This window comes from Gavia stellata, chromosome 12 (assembly GCF_030936135.1).
Source record: "Gavia stellata isolate bGavSte3 chromosome 12, bGavSte3.hap2, whole genome shotgun sequence".
Taxonomy (NCBI): Eukaryota; Metazoa; Chordata; class Aves; order Gaviiformes; family Gaviidae; genus Gavia; species Gavia stellata.
In genome coordinates this window covers 20388761-20408339 of record NC_082605.1, presented here as the reverse complement: position 1 = coordinate 20408339, position 19579 = coordinate 20388761, and positions in this window count along the sequence as shown.

Genomic DNA, 19579 nt, shown 5'->3' with positions numbered 1-19579 from the left:
TAAAGGTTTTGCGATGCTCTGTGGGTTCGGAGACACACCTGCAAGCCAGCCGCCTTGCAGGGGCTTCGTGGTGGATGGGAATTTTGTCAGGAGTTTGCTTATGTCCGTTCTTGTCCAACTTGCTTTAAACAGTGAGCTAACGAGGTGCTGTAATAATTATTTCAAAGCAGTTTTGGAAGAGTAGCTCTGTTGTAATGGTTTTAGTTTTGCTGCACAGCCACCCCCTGACCTGCCTTGTTTTTTCTACTCCAATTCTGTCCCCTGCCACAGCTGGAGTATGTAGGGCAGTCCTCCACGTCCTTAACCAAGGGGTTTAAAACTGATGAGCAGTTTTGGAGTGCCTAACTTATGGGCACTGAGATTCCAGAATTAATAGATGGATTTGGGGCAAAGTCCTTGTTCTTTGTAGCAGATTCTGCTGGCTGGGTTTGCTTTGGTTTGGTTTGCAGAGGTTTGACAGGGAATATCCTGTTCTGCCTTTCTAAGGGTCTTTGTCCTGACTCTAAAAGACAAATGTGCCAAACACTGCAGTAAAAACAGGCCCTACCCAGAATTATTTGTCTGGTTCCTTTCCCTGGTGGAGCTTTTCCCCTCTGCAATGCAAATAATACGTTTGCAACATTTGATATCTTGGCTTGAATAGGGGATGTTGTCAAAAAATGGTTTGATGCCATGTCCGCTGGTTAGCCAAAAAACATTAAAAAACAGTTTAAATGTAACGATGTGTAAATTGAGCCGAAGGACTGGTTCTTGCCCCTTCTCCGACCCCATCCCAGGAAGGCCCGTAGGCTGATACGGTGCCGTGCCGGAGCTCCAGCAGGTCCTCGGGTACTTTGGGAGGAAAATATGGGAGTTGCACTAAACCACCTGAGAAGGAATTGCTGCCAGGACAGCCAACAGCCACATTTAACCTTTGGTATGTCATCGTAACACGCAACGTTTTAGGAGTGTTAATTATTATTTTGGGTACCCTAAGCAGGGAATGTGTACTGTCAGTTGTGGAAACAGATCAAAAGACAGTCCTTTCCCTAACCAGCACAAAAGGAAATACGTTTTCTCCTTAATTTCTACTTAAAAGGGAAATGATTTTGAAGAACTCTTTTTTTTTTTTTTTTACTACTGTTATGTTGTCTTTCCCTTCGTCCTCCTTTCCCAGAACCCTCTGTGTATCTAAATCCATTAAAATAATGGTAGCTGGGAAGGAAAGAGTAAAGGCAGGAATAGGTGCCTGGTGTGTATTTACAGCTGCCCTCCTCAAAGCATCCTGTTTTCTTCAGCACTGAGTCTGTTCTCCATGAATCTCTTGTAGATGGAGGGACCACTCTGAAATGTCCAAGGTGGAGGAGTTTCGTGTGTGTGTGTGAATATGGGTGTACGCCTCTGTACATGTCTGTCAAAACTGTGACTTTTGCGATTATTATTAACGTTTTTCTTTCGTGATTATTTTGCACTACTTCTCTCCAGCGATTTCTTTCTAAAAGGCTTCTGTTGTGAACCGTTAATGTCGGTGGGCTCGGCCGCTGCTTCCCTGTGGTGCGGAGGAGTGGGAAGAGGGTATGACTTTGCAGAAACATAGGGTTACCACCAACCACAGAAATCAGGCTGTAAAAATGATGAATATATCTCTTCTGTCATCCATAGATCTGACAGTTTTGTATAACTTATGAATTAAACATCTGGGAGGTGTATATATTTCCCCCCCCCCCCCCCCCCTTTAACAGTCACCAAAACCGAGGCAGATAAGCCGTGGAATGATTTTCAGTCACCCAGTAACGTTGCAGCAAGTTTTGGGAGCAGATCCTGGAATGTCTCTCTTAACAGAAATGGCAGAATTGCCATTAGCGTTAGTGAGATCAAGGTGGCAGCCGGTGCTGTGCCTTAACCACGAGACTTTAACCTTCAACTCCGTGCAGAACAGACAGGACCTTTACCGCAGAGGTCTCATTGGAAAGATCCCGACAAAGTAAACAGCATGACACTTAATTTATCTACCTCAGAAACATGAAGGGCTCAGTTGACCTGATGGGATCTGTGGTTCCAGGGAGTCTAGGTATTTAAAACCTGATGCTCAGCCTGCTAAGCCATCCCCTGCAGCTTTCCTTAGTGCATAAGATATGAAAAAATCTCCTGTCCTGCAAAACAGATATTAAATTGGATACTCTTTTCACCCTGCCACGATAAGAAACGCGGCAGAGAGATGCAGGAAAATGGAATGCTGCTTAGAAAGAAAATATATTTGAATCTAACATAAAAATTGGAGAGATAGGAGGATTTTCAGTGCTAGTAGCAATACCCTCCCCAATGAGTTGCTGAAAATTCAACTCTCCCTGTAGTTTTTGCACTGGATTGTGAATAAAAATGGTTGTGATTGATGAAGCGTTTGGTGTCTCACTGTAAGTTGGTCAAGAGGGACTTCTAAATCACCCAAATGAAATACTGCATTATCATGAACAGTAATATGTAACTGTTAAGTATGCCGTTGCTTATCATAAGCTCAAGCTCCTTCGGAGCTCTGCCCGGCGAGAAATCTTTGTGAGCGTTGGAGCAGAGAGCCTCCGCATGGCCCGGCAGTGCCGTGCCCGTCCCCTCCTGGGTGGGACACATCGATTTTGGAAGGACCGTTCTGCTGCGCTCGAGGCGTTGCCTGCATCCTGGCAGGGAGCGGGCAGGTCAGCTGAGGCAGCAGGGTCAGAGGGGGTTGCTTTTGGGTTTTGTTTCTTAGAGAGGCTGGAAGGAGGAAAAGGCAATATGCCTCTGTTTGCCGAAGGGCACGGACCCATTAGTCAGATGCGGACAGCCTTAGGGAAAAATTACTCCCACCTGTATGGGGCTCGTTACATAGTTTTATTGCATATTGCAGGGTGGTTTTTTTTTTTTTTGCATAAGGCCTTTTACCAGTTCTGTGCATAGGATAATAAATGAGAAAACAAAGTTGATGTTTCATGGGAAACCAGCAAAATAGCATTAAAAAAAAAAGTAATTTCTACTTTCTTTCCTGACACAAAGAAAGAGGCAGATGTTGTTCCTTTTTGAAAAAAAACCAACCAAACAAAAAGGCTTCTAGAGTAGAGCGACCCACACCTCCTGTTGAAAAGCCCTGTTGTTCCCAAAACGACTAAATGCCACCCTAGTTGGGCTGCAGTTTTCTACGTCCAGATCTTTCCACTAAGAACTTGCAGCCATTTCTCAGGAAAGGATTAGAGAAATAGATGCTGCCTGGCTGGGTGAGAACGCGCTTAACACCAGTTAGCCAAGCAGCCTTAGGATTTTCCATGTTTTGGGGCTAAAATGTGGAAATGGGGAGGGAGGTCACACTGAAGTCAGGGGTTTTGCTTTGGACATACCCGCACAACTTCATCTCAGGTTGGCCAAGCTACAGATCTCCAAAAATGCCCTGAACTGGACTAAACCTTCTAGTTCCTCTGTAATGGACAAAACGTGTAGATGTGGCACTGCGGGATGTACTTTAGTGGGCACAGTGGTGTTGGGTTGGTGGTTGGACTTGATGATCTTACGGGTCTTTTCCAACCTTAGTGATTCTGTGAGATGGGTGACGTGCTCAGGCAGTCATGGTTCGTTTCTCTCTGGCTTCCTTGTCCCTGTCTGCTCGTTTTCCTGCTTCCTGAGCTGGCGATGTCTCTTCTCTATTCAAATCAGGTGGCTTCCTCTACCCCTGCCTGCTGGTGGGGGTCAGAGAGGAGGAGGAGGCGGCAGTAGGTGGGGAACGGTGCCACACACCTACCTCCCACTGACGTCTTACCTGCTTGTTCTCATGTCTGTGCTCCAACGCGTGGGAGCTCGGTGGCTTCTTGAAGAAGAGGTGGTCAGGGTTGCTCACCATGGTAGATCAGGGATGTTCCCTGTCTCTGTTTTCAGGAGTGTCTCAGCAGTTTTGGGTTAAGCTTTTTGCCAGAGTTGGGCCTGTGACAGAATGCTCAGCAAGGAAGAGTTCAGTGCGAATGGTTAAAATTTAACAAATATACTAATAACTGAAAACGAAGTAATTAAGATGGGACATGGTACCTTGGGTGGTGTTAGTGGTCACACCTACAGGATACTGTATGTATCGCACGCGCAGTGCTGGGAGGCTCTATATGAGTATGCATGTACCGTATTTTAAAATACTAATATTTTAAGCAGTGTAAAGTTAGAGGAAAGCCTTCCATGTGTGTCAGAGGCTTGGATCCTGTTGGGGTGAAGCAATATTGCACGAGGGTTGGAGGAAGACGAAGGAGAAGCTCTTCTCTTGCACTCACGTGGGATGCGCCTCGCTGCTCGCTCCTGAGCGAGCATGAAGTCCTTCGATTTGGCTCCATGACGCCTCTAAGGTATGGAAGAAATGCCTCCTGCTCCTGCAGGTTTCCTTGCGTGGTCGGGTCAGAAGGTTGACCTTCAGTGGTAGAGGAGAGGGAATTTTGTGGACGCTAGCAAAAGCCGCGGTGGGAACTCGCAGCTGCGCGCGTTGGTTTTGCAGCCGGCGTTTCCGTGCTAGCGCAGCGAGGCTCAGCAGCGCGGTGGCCTCTGCGTGGCCGTGGCCGAGGAGCCTCCATTTGACAGCGTTGCGGTATTTACAGCACGGGGCAGCCGACCCTGCCGTCGATGCCCCCCCCATCAACAGTAATCTCAACTCGTGCACCTGAACTGAAGCAGTTATTAAACTTTTATCTGAATAGGAAAGCTTCACGTTTTCTTGACAGAACAGATTCTGTGGCTACTAATTTATTACCGCAATTTAAGAAACAGACGTCTGTCTGACATGTGCCATGTAGTTCAGTAGGTCACTAGTGACATCATACTTAAAATCGTTATCTTTGCAAACTGTGCATTTTGGGTAAAAAGCTTTTATTTATAGTCAGTCATTAAAATTGAGACCTGATATTTACTTTTCTCTGATTAGGTTAAAGAGTGAATATGAACAAAAAGTACCCTCCTGTTACCACCAAGCAGTTTACAAACTGTGCTGTTCACATGCAGCCTTTTAGAAGGAATTATGTTAAACCATTATGGGCTTAAATGGTATGTGTTAGTTAATACATTTGTTTTTTCACTGCTAAGACTGGTTTCAACACTGATTGATGTCACAAGGTGTACATTTTATTTCTTCCTGGTCCCTTACTGGTTCTTGTCCTCATCACGGAGCAGGTGAAGCCCGTGGTCCGTGCTGGAAGCATTAGATGTGCAGAGAAGAGCTGCGTTACCGGGATTATGAGACTTTTGGAGGGGTTGGTGGGTTGCCTCCGTCGGTCTGAGGTTACGGTAGCAGGAGGACCGAGGCGGTCTGGGTTCTTGGCCACACGTGAGCATTTTGCTGGGCCAAATTCTGAATCCTCCTGTTGCCCAGCCCCTGACGGGTTGCGTGTTTTACCCAAGGCAGGGGGACTGCTAATGCAGTAAGGTGCTTCTCCCTAGAGCACGAGCAGCCGTAAGCCACGTGTGGGGTCCCCAAAGGATGCGCTAAGCTGCCTAGGATTTCATCACCACATCACCCGTGATCTGCTGAGCCGTAAAACCTACTGGCCATGTCTTACAGGGCAACACAGACCTAAAGACCCAGAGACAAGAGCCCTCTTCAAGGATCAAGTTCTTAGGGAGTGCATGAACTCTTCTCCCACGTTCCCCCATCCTCCCCTCCTGCCATCTTACCTCTGCTGTCAAACGCCCCTACCTGCAGCCACGCCGAGTATAATACTGTGTGAGTACTTAAAAATCGTGAACGTGAGTGCTGGTAACTTTTCCACACCCGGTTTCTCTGTGGAAGTACCAAAGCGGTACGGGGTTGCCCCCGGCCTGGCAAGATGGGCTCGGCAGGACCCCGGCCTCCCTGGGGAGCCCCCCGGCCAGGGGCTTCTCGCTGGGCTGCAGAATAGTCCTCTCTTTGTGAAGGTTCATGAGGGGAGAGAAGAACCCTTCAAAATTGAGTGGCTGTTCAATAACTGTAATGAAAATGATTTTTGACCAAAAATTATATATTACCAGTTGGCTGAACTGCACAGTATACTTTCTTAATATTAGATAGGGCTGGGTTGTTTTTTTCCCCCCAGATCTTACTGCTAAGATCACTGGCCCATTTCAATTTTTATTGAAACAAATAAACCCAATAAAAACACTTACGCTGAGAGCTGAAGCTCCACAATAAAAAAAAAAAAAAAAATTACTCCGTATTGAATTTATTGATTTATTTATTTACTCCAACTGGAAAATTGAGTATTGTGTTAATGTATTTTATAAGAATCACAGTGCTCGATGAAATGGCTAATTTATTTTAGCGTATACATAAATAGCTAGCAATTTTCAGTGAGGCAGGCTAATGAAAATGATGCTATGAAATTGTCTATACTATGAGGAGTGATGGAGTCAAGTTATTATTGGTTGAGTGCTACGACGTAGTGAACTGGCCATCACGTCTTTGAACTTTTGAACTGCTGCTTGGTCGTGTGATTTATTGATTTTGATATCAGCGTGTCAAGTTAACTTTTTCGTTTTGTCGGAGGGGCTGCACATGCAGCATAGATGAGTAACGCGCTGTGTAATTCTGTAGATGTTTAGGTTAAACAAGATGGTTGAAAAATTTGAAGTGGGTTGACGGAGCAGGCTTACGCCACGTGGAAAGGCAGAGAGAGATGCTTGTAGGTACCATTAGATGTCAACACTGGTGTTCCGATTGCTGGGGATTAGCCGAGTGCGAGCGAATTTGGCAGGGTAAGCGTGCATCGTATTTGTCAGAGAAGCGCTGCCTTTGTTCTAAATTAAGCGCGTGATCTCATAGCAACTTTGTGCGCCTATCTACCTTAAACCTTTCCTCGCAGCATATCTTATCGTGCTGGTGCCTGGTACAGGCAGAGAGCATCAGCGATCTCTTTTGTCAGCCCTTTCCAGAGGAGCGCTCCATGTTGCCGGCCGTTGAGCGGCGGAGGACGCTAGCTGGTGGTGCGAACAGTTCGACGCCTTGTGTTGGACTGTTGCACCGGCGAGCCGCCCCGATCCGCTGTCACCAAGACGTGCAAACTTCTTTCGTCTTATAGCTGTAATTCCCTCGCAGGCTGGCTGCTCGTGCTGAGCCTCGGCACGCAGCGCTCCCCAGCAGCTGCCTCATCCCTCGGCGCGAAGAGATGCTACACTTGTTCTTGGTAATTTGCTTAGGATGTGGAATCGAGGTATTAAAATAATATTGTTCAACTTAAAGTGTTTTCCTACTGCAGAACTTTTCTCTCGACCATGCTGGTAGGGGGAACCTTTGCATGGTGACTGCTCTGAGCTCTGTTTCTGATTAAAGTGAATAACTTGACACCTGCATTTTACAATTTGCCTAAAGTGCTTTATCCTGTAAAACTAGCCATTTCAAAGCTTTAAAGCCAGCAGACTTGCAGGGGTTTGCAGAACTTAGCTCATCCCACCAGTTCGCTGCGATTGTGTAAAATGCGACTGGACTTTTCTAATCTACTTGCCCCCTGCTTTCAAAATGGCCATTTTAATGCCTATCCTGCCCGTCCCCGCTCACCCCCTCGTTCTGCCGGGGGTCTCGGAAACGCCTGTGGGGATTATTGTATTTTTTTTTTTAAATGATTAAACTGACATGTCTTTATTTGGATGTTAAAAGCGCTCCCCCCGCCCCGTGACCCAGAACACTTTCAGCAGTCTCGCGGTGAGAAATTGGGAAGCTGGTCCCACTTGCCTCTCCCCTTTTTCGCTCCCCCCTCTTCTTTCTTTTTATTTATTTTTTTTTAAATTAAAAAAAAAAAAAAGAAAGAAAAGAAGATGGCCTGTTTAAGCCCGAAAACAAAACTAGCGGGGAAAAGGCTAAAAACAGGACTGACACCAGCACTATTAGCTGAAAAAAAAAAAAAAAATTTCCATTTCATTGCAACTATGTTATTGTTTACTTTGCCATACACATCCTAATATGGTTACCTCCCTGTCAAAGCGGCCGAGCCGGGCTGAGGGGCCCCCTCGGGGAGACGCTTCCAACTGCTGCTCAGACAATAAGAAACAAACGGCGCAACTCCACAAAAGGGCTGCCCGGAAAATAAGTGTCAAATAAATCCTGCAGAACTCTTCCTTCCCGGCACCCGGCCCCCCCCGTATGTAACCTGCGCGGTGCCCGGCGGGGCTGGGGGGCGGCGGGGCGCGCTGGACGCGGTCGTCTCCCCGGCTCTGCCCGCGGATCATCCCGCGAGTGGGGAAGGGGCGGCGGGGCTGGGGGCGGGGGGGGAAGGGGGGGGCGCGGAGGGGCCCCCCGCGGCGGGACGGCTCCGCGCCCGCGCAGCGCTGCCAGGTGCCGCCCGGCGGAGCCCCCCGGGCCGCCCCGCTGCGCGGCGGCGGCGGCTCCCGCGGCGGTGCCGGTTGTTATCTGCAGCGCCAGAACAAAGGTAGGTTGTTCAACTCCGCGCTCCGGGGGAGGGACAAGTTATTTTTGGAGGGTTGTCTTCCCAGTGCATGACTGGTTGACCTAAAAGGAGAAGGGGAAAGGGAAAGGAGGGGGGGAAGAAAAGAAGCCGAAGCACCAGACCCCTCGGCGGAGCCCAGGCAGGAGCGGGCGCGCAGGGGAGCAGCTTTATGGAGCGTAGTTTTATTTTTATGCAACTTAAAGAAGCCGGGTCCCCCTCCCCCCCTTCCCTCCCCCCGTAAAATGCCCTGCTATTTCGAGAAAATCTGCGTTGCTAAAATACTTTAATCTGTGTGCTCTATTTTATTCTTTTAAATATTGATTTTTTTATTTTTTTTTGCATTTGTGATTTTATGCGTTCCTCTTAGCAGCTATGAATTTGTATGAACTCTAAATAAGCTTTTCTAGGGATGAAGCGTGAGGGGTATTTTTACACGAGGATTTCAACTTTTCGGTTGACATAATCTGAAGGTACCGCAGCCTTTTCTGCGACTGTCCAAGTGCTTTCGTGCCCTGCGAGGAGTTATCACGGTTCTTAAACCATCCCTTTATGTCATCTTTTTTCTTTCCCTTTTTTTTTTTTTTTTAAAGCCTACATGTTATTCAGCTTCAGTGGATGCTTCTTTTTTTTTTCTTCCCCCTGCAAACTTGAAACGCTCTTAGGTTTTGCTGTGCTTCTCGGTTTGTTTTGAAAACGTAGGGAAATATTAATACAGAGCAGTAAAAAAGCAGCGCTGGTGCGCCTTCCGTTCAGGGGAGTCGGCAAACCTGGCCACTTTTCTGCCAGGAAGCGCAAGAGCGAATCCATAATTCAGTGCAAGAGGACATGAATTCCCGGTGATAGATACGATGGGTATTATGTAACTTAATAAGAAATACATTTTTGATCGTAGGAGGGGACACTGCGCTTGTAGGTATAAATATCAAATCTAGGTAAGTCTGTGGAAGAGCGCTTTTCTTCCAGCCTCTATTACGCAGCGTTGAATTCAATCCCTAATTCTTACAGGGTTTCGGAAGGGAAGCAGCTTCTTCCTAAATTGAGTATCATTCAAAAAATCTTTTAAATACCTGTTGTGTACTTGGTTGCTTAATTGGCTCTCCCTCTTCCTGACTCTGCTGCCTGCCTTCCCCAGTTATTATGGGATCTCTGGATTCCCCCCCGCCCCCCCCCCCCCAGGAAGTCTTAGTTCCAGAGTAAACCTGGATAGCTAAGCTTTTCTTTCCTTCTTTTTTTCTTTTTTTTTTTCCCTTAAAATATTATTTCTTATATATGCCTGGAGATTTATTTTCTCTGCCTTTTTATTTATTTTTCTGTTGAGCTGTGCAGCCTGACCCGTGCTAATCAGCAGCTCTTTTTAAAATGTAAGGCCAAGTCCGATAACGTAAATAAAGTTTTGTGCCCCCAAACTTTTATCCTATAAAACTGGGATTGATTTTTCTTAAAAAAACCCACATTGCAGCTCAGTAGTGGTAAACACAAATAAATGTCTTTTGTAAAATCAAAGGGTGTCTTTTTAAGCACATTTCTAGTTTTTGCTTTTTGGGCCATGTAGGGGATGATAGGAATTAGTAGCCTTTAATTAGACGTGGAGATATTCACATTTTACAGGGATTTATGTTAGAACATGGAATGGCGGGTGGCTTGTTTCCTCATTATGAATACTCCCTGCACATAATGAGGTTCATCATTAGTTGATGGAGTGAATTTGCCCTAGCTCTACCTTGAAAGGCACATAATTTACATACTACTTCAGAGCTTAGGCTTTAATGGATTCCTCGATGAATAAAATGAAAAGCTACTTTCTTTAAATTTTTGAACAGTGTTTTGATAATACGGATTTAATAAGACATTCAATTTCCTTGTTAAGTATATTTGAAAGTGCATTCCCAATTTTTAGCACAAAATACACCTCTCCATGTCACTTCCTGTAATATTGGGTAACGCATAATCAAATATATCCGTGTAAACATTTTGGGGGACGTAGAGGGGTTATTTTACTCTGCGTGTGCCAGGCGGCACTGGGCTCTGCTGGCCTGGTCCCCTTACGCATCCTACCAACCCCAAGCGTGCTAGAGCTCACCTCTACCATTAAAATACCGCGGAGCGGGCTTGCTCCCGCGTTAAAGCTCATTTCTGCTTGAGCAGCGTTTTAACTGTATATTTACTGTGTACGTTTGCGGTGATGGATCTATGGAAATGTGTTGCTGCCTCTCAGGCTGACAGTGACAAACCCGCCGGTCCCACCTCCCTGTTTATTTTAATGAGACGAGAACAGCAAAAACTTCTCTGGTGCAGTTCCACCTCCGAAACCGCTGCGTAGATATGATTAGATTAGAGTAAATTGAATTGTAGGCTGCCTAATGTGTTATCATGTCATCGGCTTACTCCAGCCCTGGTCTACAGGGTAGCGTTAGCAAGACTACTTCTTCTTCTTCTTCTACTTCTTCTTCTTCTTCTTCCTCCCTTCTTGCCCTCTCCCTGGGTGGGTGGGTGGGTGGGGGCCAGGGTGCCATGCACGTCCCGTGCGTGGGGCAGGCCGGGCATGGCCAGCACCTCTCCCCTCTGACACTTGCCGGTGCGGCGGAGGCGTCGGAGAGGCACAAAAATAAGAAGCGAAGGCTTGTTTTGATAGAATGTTTTATTACCTGAAAACGATGAGCATATATTAACATTAATAGAATAGTCTGTGTCATTCTTTTTTAGGCAATTTACCTCCGCTGCAGACCTGTCTGCTTCAAAATCTTCCTCTGTTCTAAAACATATATTTGTTTAGGGAGTTTTCATTGAAGTGTACATGACAATTACAGCTGTTCATTAACAAAATTGGGTATTTGTTTTAAACTTTAACCAATCACTTTGATATGCTAATTATGGTGTAATTTAATTTGAGCCCTGTAATGATGATGCCGTTATTATGGACATAAATGATGCAGTTAAGCTGAGAGTAATCTCATTTGCATACTGTACATGCCAGTAAATTAAGCCCTTTCTTCGACTGCTTCAGCTTTAATTTTCCACTTCTTTTCACACAGCGCCTTTTCAGCCAGTCTCTTATAAGCCCACTTTGTAATAGTGCTGATGACTGTTTGATGTGGAGAGTTGCTGCACCACAATAATGCACGACACAAGATGTAACATTTAAAGGATTCATTATCTTACTGAGTGTTGCTTTAAGAAGCTGGGATTAACAAGGGTGGAAGTGTCCTCTCCGTGGAGGGGTGCGGGTCTTCCCAGAAACAAATGCGGTCTTTATTTTTTTTCCCCCTTTTTCTTGGTGTACCCCAGTAGTGGAAGGGGTCCGGTAAGGCCTTACGGTGTTTCTCAGGAATAAGGCAAAACACCATCGTAGGCTGTTGTACAACATAGAGGGTTTGGCCATCTCTGTAGGATATTCTGTGATGCTCCGCTGTTGCAGAGAAGTTATCGGATACAATTTACAATATTAGAGAGATGGGAGATACCGGATTATTTCTCAGATCGGGTGTGCGGGCTCCAAATCTACCTACGTGACATAGAGCGACGCAGACTTCAAGTCCGCATTATTGGTTTTTTTCGTTCTATTTAATCCCCGATTTCTCCCTTCGTGGCCCCTGCATGAGTTGAACTTAATATCAGGTTAATTTTGAATTTAAATTTAAAAAAAGGCATTCGTGCGTCGTTACGCCTGCTGATACTGGTGAAAACCTGGGTTTCGAAAGTCTAAAGTCACCAACACTGAGCAAAATTGAACCCCGTAAGTGCTGACTTAAACGGTTAATCTTTTCCAATTTACCGTGTTGTCATTGAGCTAAAGTATTCTCATAACACTGTGGCATACAAAGAAATCATGTGAAATAAACAGGGCTCTTTTTATAGCTGCTTACTGTTATGGTTAGATATTTTCATAGTTTAATACCTCTGGAAGTAAAGCCCGTCTCAAGTTTTCAGCAGCAGTTGGCCTCTCAGAAAGCCATTGTTGTGTGGGTAACCAAGTTAACTACAGATCATTATTAAAACCTTGCAATCCTTTCCTTACACAGGGTCCCATGACCAAAAATAGCTTGTGCAGTTCCCCACAAACATGCAAGTTAATAACTTCCTGGGTGAAGAGTGTAAAAACTGCCGATTTCCAAAGCACGCGCGTCACCCCTGCCTCCACTCCTTTACGGTACGCAGCAAACAAATGGGAGGGTCCGCTGTTTACCAACTGTCCAGCATTTGACGGGACTTCGGTTTTTATGGTTCTCGCCTACACTTGGTCTCAGTTCTGCATTTCTCACATGCCATTTTGTTTTCCAGCAGCCGTTCCGTGGTAGTCTGACCGCGCAACACGTGCCGGCTGTGGCCGCGCTGCAGCGAAGCGCTGCCTGATGGCGATCTAACTGCCTCGCTGAATTTGTATGCCCCATATCTGGGTCAAAACCACGATGTTCATTCCCAAGAAGCCTGCTGCTCTGGCCACCAGCTATGCTGGCGTGTAGGATTTCAGTTCTCCTCGTATACCTCTTCTACGCATGGCCAGTGTAAGGAAGAGCATCCGTGGAGACAAGTACAAGCGCAGAGCGCGGCGTGGTTCTTGGCTTTCGCAGAGCCCTTGCTTTTAACCCATAACACGAGAGTTGAGATGGTGACATAGGCCAGCCAGTTCTTCAGGGTGGACTACATCAGAGTGCAAGGTCAAATCTTGGGGTCCATCTCTGAAGCAGAACGTGCCCAGAAGAGGAGAGGCTTCCCTAGCTCCTCCCGCGAGGCTCTCAGCCTAGACATGGGGTTCGTACATGGGAGACAAAACCCGGCAGCCGTTCCCTTGCGCTTTATGCTCACAGCCTGGAGCTACTCAGGTTGCTGATGAAACTGGCTGCACCCGAGGGCGCAGGGAGAGAAAGCGTTTCCCACAACACAGGGCAACGCGGACCAAGCTCTCCCCAGGAACTCCAGAAGGTCGGAAATACTCTAGTATAATGATGGATGATTTAAGCCTTTAAAGCTCATTAAAAAGAGAGTTTTTGACTTCATCTATTTTAGAGGTTTCCCTATGGTTCAACCCTTTCCCTTTCTTCTAAAGATAATGTATGTGTTGCTTTAGGATGTCATAAGCTGCAAAGGTGTTGTGTCTTCAGCTTCTGCAGGAATGAGTGTGCTGAGCATCTCTCTCTTGGGCCACGGAGAGATTTGTGGCCCGAGCAGAGAGATGACAGGATGGACTGAGAGGTGGGATAAGATAATCTGTTTTGGTGCTTTTTAGTGTTTCATGGCTGTAACGGCCATAAAGGGTGCTGTGCAGATACTTCAGCGTTAACCTTCTTGGGAGGTAAAAATATTTCTTCCAAAGTGATTTCAATGCCTTGCCCTTAAAGAAGCTGTGTTGTAGGAGTTGTCTTCACAAAGGAGGTTTCAGGCATAGTTTTTCCTACCCTCTTTGTCCTAACAAAGCACGTATCCTTCATCCCCTCACAGGACCTTTTGAGTTTATTCTGGATAAAGAAACTCGTTTATGAAGAAGACTTTCCCTGTATCATCCTCCCTCTTTAATCTGATCCTGGATTGCAATTTTCAGCAAGTTTCTCCTTCCGCACTTTCCAACCCACAAACCTTTTCAACCCAATCAGGTGGGAAATTAAAAGCGATGCCAGTTCCGACAATGTACTGTGCTGCCCTGTTTGAGCGTTTCTGTCTCATTCAGGATTGCTGGTTTCAAAGAAGTTTTTCACATTGGGTAATGGTAGCTCTCTGCAGAAAGTTAATTTTGGGGAGTTTTGAGCTTCATGGGATGCGGACTTCTCCTTTTACAGCTTTGTTCAGAGACGGCTTTGTTCTTATCCTTTTCCAGCAAAACAAGTGTTTCTTCACAGAAATACTTTTGGCTGAGAGCAAAGCCACTGAACCTCTCTCTAGAATTAGAACTACAACAGATTAAAGAGTAATTTATCATATGCTAATATACTTACCCCATCAAAGTCACGGGCGTCAAGACATAGAAACAAAAACAGACCTCTGATCTCTATCTCTGTAACGCTTTTCAGCATAGAGTCTCTTACTGGTATCCAGAGGAAAAGCTCTAGGAATTTGTGATTGTATTTACCAATAGCTAAGGAAGAGAGTTGTCTGTCACTAAAATTACCCAAGTGCCAAGCTGTTGCCCTTCCAAGTCTGACTAAACCAAGCTGACTGCAAGTTTCGGAGTGTGAAGATTCCCAGTTCCCATCCTTGTCAGTTTGCTCCTATTTGTAAACACACCTGTAGATGGTGGACAGGTATCTGTGATGAGGAACCCTGGAAAGTATCCACAGATGTTTTGCTTTTCCAGTGTTTTTCCAGACCCTCCTAGCAGTTCCAGTGGCAGGCGGCTGGCTGGCCCGGAGAGCATCCTGGAAAGGGTGATAGTTTGGAAGTCTGGCTGAGTATGCCTGTTGCTACTGGTCCTGAGCGTACACAAAATAAAATAGTACAAGTCAAGTAGCTGTTAGGGTTTCTTTAATCTAGAAGCCTTTAGCTCTTTCGGCTGCGCATATCCTCTTTCCAGCAGCAGTTTTTCCTGTGACTGAAGAGTATGAATGTCTGTCTAAACTGGCTGAGCGGACAAAGCAATGTGATGAAATTGCATTGAACAAACATGCTTCAAGCAGAAGAGTGAAGTCTATCAAGCAAAGCCGTTAGTAAAAGGACTCGGGGTAAACCACAGGCTCAGCCCCTTCCATTGCTCCTGTTATCCCTGTACCACCTGGGCACTACATGGAGCAGCAGCGTAGGTGTGCACACGCTGCGCGGTCCCCGGCTCTTCCCTGCGACGTGTGCCTGCGTCAGGTGCGAGTCTTCAGCTCTGGTTGTGTTGAATTTGGCTTCGCGTTGGCTTCTCCTCCAAATAAAACACTTACCCTGAGGATGGCCTTTCAAAAGACCATGCTCTTTTTTCCAAAGAACTGCAAATTCTGGAGCTGGGCTGCTTATGTAGTTTCCTGAGACCATCACTTTGAGGAAGCGGACTGAAACAAATGCTGCTTTCAGGTGCATGGCCTAAATCAAAAGCAGCTCTGTCTGAGTTCTCTCAAGTTCGTCAGGGTTTTACCATTATTAACAACCATATGGTCCCAGGCAACGGTCTTCTGTTTTGCACAGGGGAAGGGCAGTGTCTGTTGGCCCTGTGCTCTTCTGCTGCGTGCAAAGGCCAGCCACAAGCAAGGAGGGTTTCTTGATGTGGCTCCAACAAGCGCATGCTTGGTGGCCAAGGCCAGAGCAGTCAGAGATGGGGCAACCAGTCTTTTCCTCCTTGCACAGATGCCTGTGCCGGAGACACCAACCTGGAGGCAGTCTGCCAGCTGGGGAGACTCGCCTGTTTCTTTCCAAAGGGAATCTACCCTTGGACTTTGGGAGGAACAAGAAGGCTATGTATGAAAAGTTTCCTAGGCTTCACGCTGAGGTAAGGCTTGCCATGTACGTTCAGCGAAGCTGAGAGACCCATAGTTCAGCTCTTCCAGCTGTGGGGTATTTCTTGTATTCGTTGGTGTCTCCTTTTGCAAAGGCAAGATTGAAGCTGGGTGGGTGCGCTACAGGCTGGATGAACGAAGCCAATAGGAAGGAACGAGCAGTCTTTCCCAGCGAACTGGGAGCTTTACATTGCTTTTACAATGAAACAAATGTAAAAAGGAAGAATGGAATGATACTAAGCTAAATTGGTGCCAAATGTATGGGATTCCATGTGCGTGCAGTAAAGGCAAACCCAGCTCCTGTAGTTTTCCCTTGGAAAATGACTTGTTCTGTATTTAGAGCCCATGTGCAGGATGACCATATAAATGTGGTTAAACGGCGTAGGATTCTGATCAAAGGGGCAATTACGAGTAATAAAATAGGAAATATAATTATTGCTACCATTTCAGATCTTATAGCCAGGGAGAATCTTAGCAGCTAGACAGAGAAAAAGCCTTAACATTAAGAAAAGAAAAGAAGAACCCCCCCCCAGATTGCAGCTTGTTGGGCTCTATAGAAAAAGAGACTTGAAAAGTAAAGATACATTTCCTAGAATCTCTGAATTCCCAAATAAATAACTAGAAGGGTTGCGAAGAACCTAATTGCTGTCTGAGCCGAATCACAGCAGAAGCTGAATTACCAACTTCTGCGCAGGAAAATTTACTAAAGTCGGAGCTGTAGTTGGGTTATTTTCACCAAATGTCCAGCACATATGCTGCGCTTGCTTTTATTGTTCACCGTTATGGTGTCATGTCTCGCTAGATTGTGCTTTGCTACACACCTCCACCCCCTAACAAACTGGCCCTATATATGCATGTAGGCAGAATATAGGGAATTAAGCTGTGTGACAGTGAACTTCTGGATTTTTTTATATGCTCGACAAATGTTTTTTAAGCATGGTATAAATACATTGTACAGTAGAATTGCAGTGTTTGAGGGGCGTGTTTTACTCCCAAAAGAAATGTGTGTATTTTGGCTTCGTATTCCTCTGTATTTTTTTTTCCCCCTGAAAGGAATATTTAATATTTTAACGACACCTATGTTTAGATAATACAGGTTTGGACAGTATTCTCCTCTGTATGTTGTAGAGTTCCTACCGACACGCCTGGACAAACCTCACCACCTAAAACCCTCAGGCCAGATTTTGGCGTTCAGTGTCCTCAGAGGGAGGGATTGTAGCTGTTAATCCTGTAATAGTCAGATTCTTCAAGGTAGCATCTTCTGTCCTCCCACGGGTTAGATTCTCGGTTTTACCTGACAGCGTGAATATTTCTCTTCAAAGGCAACGTAAACCCTTCTGCAGGCTCCGCTCATCCTCGCTTCCCCTCGCTGGGTCTTGCCCGGGCACTTCTCTTCTTCCTCAACCTTTTTGTCGTAGCCATCTTCTTCCTTTCTGGTTCCTTGGAGAAAATACTGTATTTGTAAGGGTCCGTCCCTCCTAAAACCGTTCCCTCCGATCTGGCTGTGTTGCTAGAGATGCCTCTCCAGAGGAAGGGCGAGGGCAGCTGGGCTGATCCCATCGCTCTTCAAGATTGCAAGGTCATGCATTCGGTCCCCTCGCTGAAATGCCAAAGCCTATTTAGAGTCAGACATGTAAATGTTCCGCTCAGAAATAATAATAATAAAAAAACCTCGTGGCTGAGTTCTCCAGAGGAATGGGAACGTCAGCGGGCATTGGCTCTCACCTGTTTTGATAAGGCATTGCGTTTTCAGTGGGTGTTTATAAGCTCCAGATACTTGGGCTGAAAATAGCTTCCCCATCCTGTTCCCTTCCCACGGGTGGGCGAGTGGCTCAGGGGCACGGCAAGGGACACGGGCGCCTTGTCCCAGCTCCCGCCTTGACTCTTCCAGTTACGTTAGCTAGGTCGCTTGGAACTGGCGCACGCTTCAGTACTCGCTCGGCCCCATCACGCCCATCCACGTGTCAAACTCTCCGATGGATGGAGGCTTTAGCCTCCCTGCACCCTACGAGCTCCAGTAGTAACAGCTCTTCTACTTTATAGAACCGTTTTAAGCCCTAATTAACTCGTGGTTGTGAGGCACTTGGTATCCCTCAGATACATGGGCCCTAAGAAATGTTGCGAGCTTTTGTTTTTCACCTGCAGGGTAGAAGCTCTCCTTCCCCCTGCGCAGCCGAAGCTCCGGCCGCGATTCGGCACGGCATCGCACCTGAAGGCTACGGGCTCTGTAACGCACTCGGGTGAACTTCGCTCGCACGAGAGGCTTTGATATGTTAGAACAGCCCCTCCAGAAACCTGCAGGAAAAACATTTCGTTTCATTAGTATTTGGGGTGGAAATACGCTGTAGATTAATCCTCTTTGGAAAGAGATTAAGAAATGTTCTCTCCTCCTCCCTCCTCATGTAAGGGTAGGTAATGTTTATTCTTTCTTTATTAACTACAGACGTCAGAGAAAAAGCACTGTTGCCCTTTGATTTTATTTACAAGGCAAAAGTGAAAACTTGTTTGATCATATCATGGCTGTTTAGCTTCAGCGTAAGAGTGGAAGGGGAACCTGTTTCCAGGTCCTATCGTGTCTAAATATAATTTTTCTTCTATTTAGTTATCTCTGAATTTTAAATGCAGCATCCTTGGCCTTACTTATTTGTCAGGTTGAGTGAAATTGCTTCATGCTCTGCTTACGGAAACAAGCTATTTAAAATGAAATTGTCTCTGAGAACTAAGGAATTTCTGTGGCCGTCGACTTTGGAGTCCTGATTTTTGCAGAATTGATCCGTTACGGAGCAAAAGCTGCTCTGGAAACTTGCTTTTGCTTTTCAGCGAGGCAAGAGGAGGTCTGGGGTTTGATAGGCTCTTGTTAACAGTCATGTTCTTGGGCAAGACAGGTTTTTTTTCTTGTTTCTTGCAGACCTCTCCTAATAAGGTATAACTTGCTAGAAACGGAGGATTACTCACGTAGGTTTTACTGCGTGCAGCCGGCGTGCTCACCTGAGCCGCCCGTGCTCAAAACGGCCTATGACGTTCAGTTGGGAAAGCAAAGACCTCCAGCAGCCGTACGCCCTGCGGTAGTGACGCCGGTCGTGAAAACGCTCATTTTTCAGGGATCTCTTTCAAAATGTTACTTGTTAACTGAATAAGTGAGTGGTTTTCAGCTGCCCACTGATGGCTGCTAGGAGAGTAGTATGTCAGTTCTGGGTTTATTTGGTGATCTCTCTTTGCTGCTGGGTTTTACTCACTGTTTTGCGATACAAAGCTGTTTCTGCATATACTATCGCTTAAATCCTAGATGTGGCTATGGGAGCACAGCAAGCTGAAGAGGCCATTCAGGTGCTAAACAACAGCGATTCTTCAAAGGAAAGAACACCAGCCAGGGCATGCGCTGCCCGGGCAGATGGGGTGGAGGGCTGACCGTACACCTGGGAGATGCTGTGTTCATTCCGGTGTGTTTCGGTTCGCAGGTTCAGCTTTCCTGGCACCGCAACAGTTCCTCTCTCCCGCTTACCCGCACGATTTCCCTGGCAGGTTCCCTGCGTTTTCTGTCCTAGAGGTAGGTTCAGAGGAGAACACAAAAGCTGGCCGTTTTGGAAACTGCACAGTTTGCTTGGCACCTATTAAACCCTGAAACCGCGCCGTGCCTAACTTGAAAGGCTGAAGGCTTTGCCCGTTTCTAACGGTTCAGCTTTTGCCAGTGGCACTTTCTGCTCTTAAGTGTTGATCTCTCTTAGACCTTAAAGAACTTAAAACTGGTTAGGAAGCTTTGATTCAGTGCAGTATCGCAGTGATCATTTGCCT